The 8,593-nt window shown below is 43.3% G+C and overlaps 1 pseudogene; it reads left to right on the top strand.

Moving 5' to 3' along the window:
- Positions 1 to 7,400: 7,400 nt before the first annotated feature.
- Positions 7,401 to 8,141, top strand: LOC119571624 (annotated as a pseudogene).
- Positions 8,142 to 8,593: the final 452 nt, after the last annotated feature.

The following is an 8,593-nucleotide window of genomic DNA, read 5'->3' as shown; positions in this document are numbered from 1 at the left end:
TTCCATCCACCACCACCACAAGAGGTCTGCTGACCCCGTGCTGAGGCTGAAGCCAGCTACGGCTACAGGTCATACCCCCCGTGCATTACCACTCCTACATACACCCCTTACACTCACAGCCACTACAAGAGATCTGCCGAGCCAGAAGCTAATCCAGGTTTCAGCTATGGCCACCACCACCAGTCCGTGTACCGTCCCTACCACAGCGGAGCTCACTATGGTTACGGTTACCGCGCTTACCATCACTAAGGTACTGGGAGGTTATATGCCCTGAAGTTATCTGAAGGAGTTTTATATTGAAAATTGATTTACAAACAATAAAGTCAATCTAAACAAATTATATATGTATGATTTAAGAATCCTACTAGAAACTACAGAGAAACTGGAATAGAGAACACTGATATGTAAATAAATTATATAAGCAACGAAATCATACAAAAGGAACTGACAATAAAAGTTACTAGAACTATGGGTACGTAATTTTAATTGAGTTGTAAAGCTATTGAGATAATATACCTTGACAACTCTGACTGACTTTTTGTAAGAATGATAATTGCAAAATACATCATGCAAATGTTACACATAAAATGAACACCAACAGATAGATGAGTAGACAGAGTAAACATGTTACATGAAACGTGAGAAGTTTTATACTTGTGCATCTGTATTTTGCATATACCTTGCCTTTTGGCAAGGATCGTTCACGGGGAGGCGAGCCGGGTGCCCTTGAAGCTCAAATTGGTACTCAAATTGTGCAATTAGCAGTCGTGTACCGTTCCAATCACAGGTGTACCCTCTAATTAGACACATATTCCAGCTAAATGCCGCAAGGACTTGTTGCAAAAGGCATCAAGAACTATATGAATCCCACACACCCCACACACCACACACACACACACACACACCACACACACACACACACATATATATATAAAATATATAATATATATATATATATATATATTTTATATAAAATATATAATTCTATAATGTATATATACACAAATACACAGACAAAAAATATATATGTATATGTATATATATGTTACACACAAATTTATATAAAAAATGCAGTAAATGAAGTTATCTGAAGGAGTTTTATATTAAAAATTGTTTTACAAACAAAAAAATCAATCTAAACGAATTATATTGTATGATATAAGAATCCTGATAGAAGCTACAGAGAAACTGGAATGAGAAACACTGATATATAAGTGAATTATACAAACAACGAAATCACACAACAGGTAACTGACAATTTAAAAGTTACTAGAACTATGGGTAACAGAATCTTAATTGAGTTGTAAAAGCTATTTGGATAATGTACTTTGTAACTCTGACTGAGTTTTTTTTAAAGAACAATTGCAAAAATACATCATGCAAAAATTACACTGTTTAAAATGACACCAACAGATAGTTTGATTAGACAGAGTAAACATGTTACATGAGACGTGAGAAGTTTTATACTTGTGCATCTGATTTTTGTACATGTAATTTGCATATATCTTGCCTGTTGGGCAAGGATCGTCCCAGGGAGGCTAACCAAGTGCCCTTGAGCTAAATTTTGGCGGCATCAAATTGTGCAAATAGCAGGTCGTCTGCCATTCCAATCAGCGTGTACCCTCTAATTAGACACATGTTCCTGCTATATGTGCGTGGTCCGGCGCAAGAATCTGTTGCAAAGGACACCCAAGAACTATATAAAACATACTATATAAAATATATAAAATATAATAATATATATATATATATAATATATGTATGTATGTATGTATGTTAAAAAAACACTCTCCCGTGTTGATACAAGGGATGAAAAATCCACAATACAAAAACTAGATTTATTAAAATGAGACTACAGTTTCGAAATCCACCTGAATTCCATCCTCAGGTGGATTTCGAAACTGTAGTCTCATTCCAATAAATCTAGTATTTGTATTGTGGGTTTTTCTTCTAACCACACACACACACACACACACACACACCACACACACACACACCACACATACACACACACATATTATATATATATTTTATATTAATATATATATATATATATATAAATAAATATATATATATTATATTATATTATATATGTGAAATGTTATATACACAAACACACAGACACAAATACATTTGTATATGTATAAGATGTATACACACATTTATAATAATGCAGTATACATGCATATTAATATATATATATATATAATATATATTTTATATTATATATATAAATATATAAAATATATATATATAATATAATATATAATAATATTATATATATATACCACACAAGCATATATATATGTATATATACAGTGTACCATACTATACAGAAACATAACATGTATACGTAATAGATACGTATTGTATACTATATATATTGTACAGAATAGAAAGATTATACATATATTTATGCATAAACTGTTTTCTACATAAATATATAACGTTATGTATATATATAAACAGTTTACATACATAACATACATTATATGTCATATATAAGCAAAAATATATATATATATTATATAAATAAATAAAAAAAAAAAATAATATATAATATATATATATATATATATATATATAATATATATATATATAATATGCATATGCATACACCACATACTTTATGTGAGGATGTGTATGTGTGTTAACAATACTTTTCCCAGTAATCAGCGACTATTTTATTCTATTCTATGGACTGCCATGAGAATTACGCTATTATAGTGTAAGTATTAAAACCCTTAAACACGAGGCATTCATTGTTTTTTTCATTGGTCAGTTTTTTTCTGGCGGGGCCCAGTGACAATAGCAATATGTTACTGTAGTTGAGAAAAGGAACAAATACTCAAAATTTAAATGTGTGTAATCAAAGCTAATCTCATGGGAATTTACTCGTGCTTTGCTTGGCGTACCTTTAAATTTATTCCGGAGAAAGCGATGAGCAGTTCCACAGATGTAAATATCAGTACTGAAGTCTGTCTCTGACTCACTGGACTCTTCAGAAAGATTTTAAAGAAATGCAAAAACCTAAGTTACTTGTGTTGGTGTTATTTTCTAATTTGTATTTCTTTCCTGTGATCAGTATCTTTTATTAATACTGACTGTTAAGACCCAAAGAAAAATATAGTTATGGCAAAACAAACAACTAAACTGAAAGATCATTACAGTGATACAAAAATACAGATGCACGCACACGATAGGATATGCATACATCATCATCATCATCAAGGGGCTAACGCCGACGGGGGCGCATGGCCGCATCCACCCTTCGCTTCCAGCCACGAGGATCCCTCGAGGCGAGTCTCCAGGCAGGCACACGGCCCATCTCTAGTTCCTCGCGACAGGTCTCGTCGAGTGCCCAACCATGATCTCCTAGAAAAGTCCCACAGGTCTCCTCCACCCAGGGTTGTCTCGCAGAGAGACAACCTGATGGGCAGGGTCGTCCTAGGAGGGGGGCGAGCTAGGTGGCCATATAGCCTGAGTTGGCGATCCCGGATTATGCAAGTAACAGGTCCCATGCCAGTCTCACGGTGCAACCGCCGGTTGGGGCAACGTGGTCCTACCAACTGTACCCCATGATCCGGCGAAGGGACTTGTTACAAAAGGCATCAAGGCGAGACTCCAAGGCACTGGATAGCGTCCAGGTTTCGCTTCCATAGAGCAAAACTGGGAGTATCAAGGCCTTGAAGACACGCAGCTTGGTCCTTCTGCATAGGTACCGACATCTCCAAACGCTCTTGTTGATCAAGTTCATGGCTCCTGTTGCCAGACCAATCCATCTACTGACTTCTTGGTCTGACAACCCAGAGATATTGACTACGCTACCACGGTATGTAAAAACTTTTTGTGACTTCAACGTCCTCGCCGCAAGCATGGATCGACTGAACGGGTTTTTTCCCCTAACAGGCCCCAAAGTCCTGAATCTTGGTCCTGGTCCAGGAGACCTCTAGGCCTAGGGGCTTCGCCTCATTTCTAAAGCATCAAGAGCCACCACAAGTGACTCCAAGGACTCGATAGGATGGCAAATCGTCGGCAAAGTCAAGGTCCGAGACCTTAAAATTGCCTAGTGTGCTCCGCACTGACTTGGCTAGTAGCTCTGCCCATTTTCCCCGTCCATACAAGTGTTGAAAAGTGTGGGTGCAAGGACACAGCCTTTCCTCACCCCTGATTAACAGGGAAGAAGTCGACATAAACCCCCCCCAACTTTACGCACTTTCAGTAAACCCTATAGAGGCTTGCTATCAGGCCAAATAATCTGTGTTGGAATTCCCCTGAGCTCAGGATATCCCATAGCGATTCCCGATGCACCGAGTCAAACGCCTTCTTGAGGGCGATGTAGGCTGCAAGCAACCACACCCCAAAATCACGACGGCGTTCCACAATTACGCGAAGCGCTAGTATACGGTCTATTGTGGACTTGCCAGGAGTAAATCCAGACTGCTCCGGTCTCTGGTGCCTCAGTAGGTGGTTGCGGATCCGTTTCAGAAGAATGTGGGCGAGAACCTTGCCTGGGATGTGAGCAGTGTAATGCCACGGTATTGCTACAGTCCCATCGATCCCCTTCCCCTTTCAGAGAGGGGGACCACGCCCTCAGCAAGTCAGGGGGAATGGTACCAGACTCCAATGGCAGTCAGGACTGTATGCAGGCCCCGAGCCATAGGTTCACACCCCAGCCTTTAGCAGTTCAGCAGGATATCACATAGCCTGCAAAATTTCCCACTCTTCAGCTTTGGAAATCGCCAGCCTAAACCTCTGTTAGGGTAGGAGGTTCCTCGCTGATGGGTGGGTCCGGCACAGGCACTGAGACATCGCTTGCATCCAAGCTAACTGTTGGAGGGGCCAAACCCGGTACAACTGTTCAAAATAAATCAGCCCCAAAGTTCACGAACCCAACATGATCTGAGATGATCCGTCCATCCGCTGATCGGACTGCAGTCATCTGTGAGGAGGGTTAGGGTTCAGTTTTCTCAGGGCTTGGTAGGCAGGCGCAGTCATTTACCAAGAAATGGCCTTCGACCTCCTCAGCAAGATTCCTGATGAACTGTTTCCTTGTCCCTTCTCAGCAGTGTCCGAGCCCTACGCACCATGGAAAAGACGCAAGACTTGATTCCCATTCAGCCGAGCCTTGCGACACGCTTCAGTGGCCTCTAATGTCTCCAGGGAGATGGGATTCTGCCTTGTCCTTGGCATACGCCAATGGACTCCTGAGCTGCTTCGAGTGTTTTTGCCCCTTTAAGGACTCCCACAGAGCAAAATGGGTCCGTCAGGTTGCTGGTTTCTGCGAGTCGGTCAGAGACTGCCGTGGCGAACCCACGGGCACACTCCTCCTCCCTTAGTCTGTCCAAGTGAACGCTTTGGGTGGCCACTGAGGGACGGGGAGTTTTGAAGTGGACCCGCAGGGTAGCCACAAGCAGCCTATGGCGGTGCCCCAGAACTCAGCACTCCGGTAAACCCTGCAGTTCTGGAGGATCCCCCATCGCGTGCTGACAAGAATGTGGTCGTCTCCTTGGCCACATTACCCGTATCGCTGTACCAATCCAGCGATGCGAGTTGGAGCGCTGGTACCCCGGAGCCAGAGATCCTCATTTTCTGTGACCTAGCAAAGTCCCCGGAGAAGGAGGCTATTCTCGCTGCTGGGATTTAGCTCCCGAGCCATGGGGGCCGACAGACATCTCGTAGCCAGCTCGGTCACAGCCGGATCCCGCATTGAAGTCGCCCAGAACAAAGCGAATGTCTCGCCGGGGGCAATCGTCTGCCACAGATGCGAGATTGGCGTAGAACGCCTCTTTCACATCGGTTTTATGTACACGGTAGGAGCGTATACAGCAATAAGAGACAAGAAACCAAAGCATGCTTCAGTCTCAATGCCATGATCGCTCATCAACCGGTGTCACCTTGACTACCGCAGGCTGAAGTCGACTGGAGATGGCTATGGGTACACCCTGGAGGTGGGTGACCATCGTGCGGGCCCGACCATAGTAGGTGTAACCACCCACACTGATTGTGCCGCTACCAGGGCTTCTCACCTCTGGAGGGCAGCCACCTCAACTCCCCGTCGCTTCAAATTTCCCGCGATAGCAGAGGTAACCACTCATCCTGCCGCAAGGACCGGATGTTCAAACGCCTACCCGGAAAGCACGCCTGAGGTTAAGCCTCGGGTGGTCACTCCGGGTGCACGCCACCTCTGCCGCCCCCGCCAAACACAGCCCCAAATAAAGGGGGTCGGCAGGGTGTGGGACCGCCTATCCACCTGTGGGGTCCCGAGGGGTTTCCCCACAAGCTTCATGGTGGGTTGGCGCCTGCCGGGGCGCAGGCGGGACGAGTAACTCTCGTTCCAATCCTGCACCCCCCCAAAATTTGCCTCCCAGCGGACCCACAGTCCGCCTTACTGCTGGGTGGGAGGGACAACACCCTCCCCCCATTTCCATTTACTTTGGACGTGCCAGAGGTCATTCTGGGGGAGGAGGACTGGCAAGGCCCACCTCCCCCGAGCCGCCCCAATTTACCCCAGGGGGTAGGGGCAGGAGTTGGTACGAAGCCAGAGCGTGTCCCACACGCCGGTGGGCCATAACTCCGTACCTCTGGGGCCTCCTCGCTGCTCCGAAATCCCCACAGATTTAGCCTGGGACCGCAAGGTACCCAGTTTTACCCATGGGTGGCCACGAGGAGGCATGCAGAAGTCTTAATGATGGAGAGGGCCCGTTTACCCCGGCAGGGGAGACTTATGCAGAAGCTGCTCCCTTTTTCGCACTGGGCTAGCCAGGGGTGGAAGCTGCTAGCGAGAAGGCATGCAAGCATTAACACTATCTAGGACCACACCATTGCTTCACATCACCATGCACGTGAAGCACCCACCCATACATACATATATATATTATATATATATATATAATATATATATATATAATATATAATATACACAAATATATACATATATAAAATATATAATATATATTATATATATATATATTATACATATATATATATATATATATATATATAAATATATATATATATATATATTCACATTAAACCCCCGCACACATATCTATGGTAAGTACATATACAAAACCATGCACTGGCATTTATATGAATATATACACACGCCCATATACTATAAACCTGTGGATATGGCTGTACTTAGCTATAACTATAACCAATAGAAAGTTTGCCTTATGCCTAAAATAATTAAGTAATAAAGATAAGTGTATAAGACACCAGACATTTCCTGTGGGCGGTTCTTCGTTTTATGTGGTCGTGTCCTGCTGAAAGCCAGTTTCTAATTTCGTACTGTATTGTCGGCGTTTTGTCAAGGACTCGTGTGAGAATCATATATAAAGAGGCAGGCGCATTGCCAGAGTCATATCGCCCTGTTCCGTCTCACAATTCCTGCAGAGATGAAGTACTTGGTGGGTAAATTTTCAACGTGTTCACCCTTTTGTGAGCAGGATTAATGTTGCTTATTTCGTATCTTGACCGATTTTTAAAATGTGTGTTTAATTTAACATTGTGTGCCGTCAGGTGTGTTTTGTACTCCCTGGTGGCGTGCCGCTTGCGCTTCTGAGGTGAGAAGACGAGAGGCGGAGCCAAGCTATGAGCACGGTGTCCAAACACACCTATACAACGCACTTACTACAACCCTACCAACACACCACAAAAAAGGTCTGCTGAGAGGCTGAAGCCGAACCCTCTTACGGTTCCTACCACTACCGTCCCTATTCCTACGGCTACCACAATACTCCCTACGTCCACCACCACTACAAGAGGTCCGCCGAACCTGAGGCCGAAGCAGAGCCCTCTTACGGATCCCCCAATTACTACCGCTCCTATTCGTATGGGTACCAACCACATACTACATTCCTTCCATCCACCACCCACCACAAGAGGTCTGCTGACCCCGTTGCTGAGGCTGAAGCCAGCTACGGCTACAGGTCATACCACCCGTGCATTACCACTCCTACCAATACACCCCTTACACTCACAGCCACTACAAGAGATCTGCCGAGCCAGAAAGCTAATCCAGTTCAGCTATGGCCACCACCACCAGTCCGTGTACCGTCCCTACCACAGCGGAGCTCACTATGGTTACGGTTACCGCGCTTACCATCACTAAGGTACTGGGAGGTTATATGCCCTGAAGTTATCTGAAGGAGTTTTATATTGAAAATTGATTTACAAACAGTAAAGTCAATCTAAACGAATTATATGTATGATTTAAGAATCCTACTAGAAACTACAGAGAAACTGGAATAGAGAACACTGATATGTAAATGAATTATATAAGCAAACGATATCATACAAATAGGTAACTGACAATATAAAAGTTACTAGAACTATGGGTACTGTAATTTTAATTGAGTTGTAAAGCTATTGAGATAATATACCTGCAACTCTGACTGACTTTTTGTAAGAATGATAATTGCAAAATACATCATGCAAATGTTACACATAAAATGAACACCAACAGATAGATGAGTAGACAAGTAAACATGTTACATGAAACGTGAGAAGTTTTATACTTGTGCATCTGATATTTGCATATCCTTGCCTGTTGGGCAAGGATCGTTCACGGGAGGCGAGCCAGGTGCCC

The sequence above is a fragment of the Penaeus monodon genome, unplaced genomic scaffold (genome assembly GCF_015228065.2).
Source record: "Penaeus monodon isolate SGIC_2016 unplaced genomic scaffold, NSTDA_Pmon_1 PmonScaffold_7186, whole genome shotgun sequence".
In the NCBI taxonomy this organism is placed as follows: domain Eukaryota; kingdom Metazoa; phylum Arthropoda; class Malacostraca; order Decapoda; family Penaeidae; genus Penaeus; species Penaeus monodon.
This window is presented reverse-complemented; position numbering and strand designations above follow the sequence as displayed.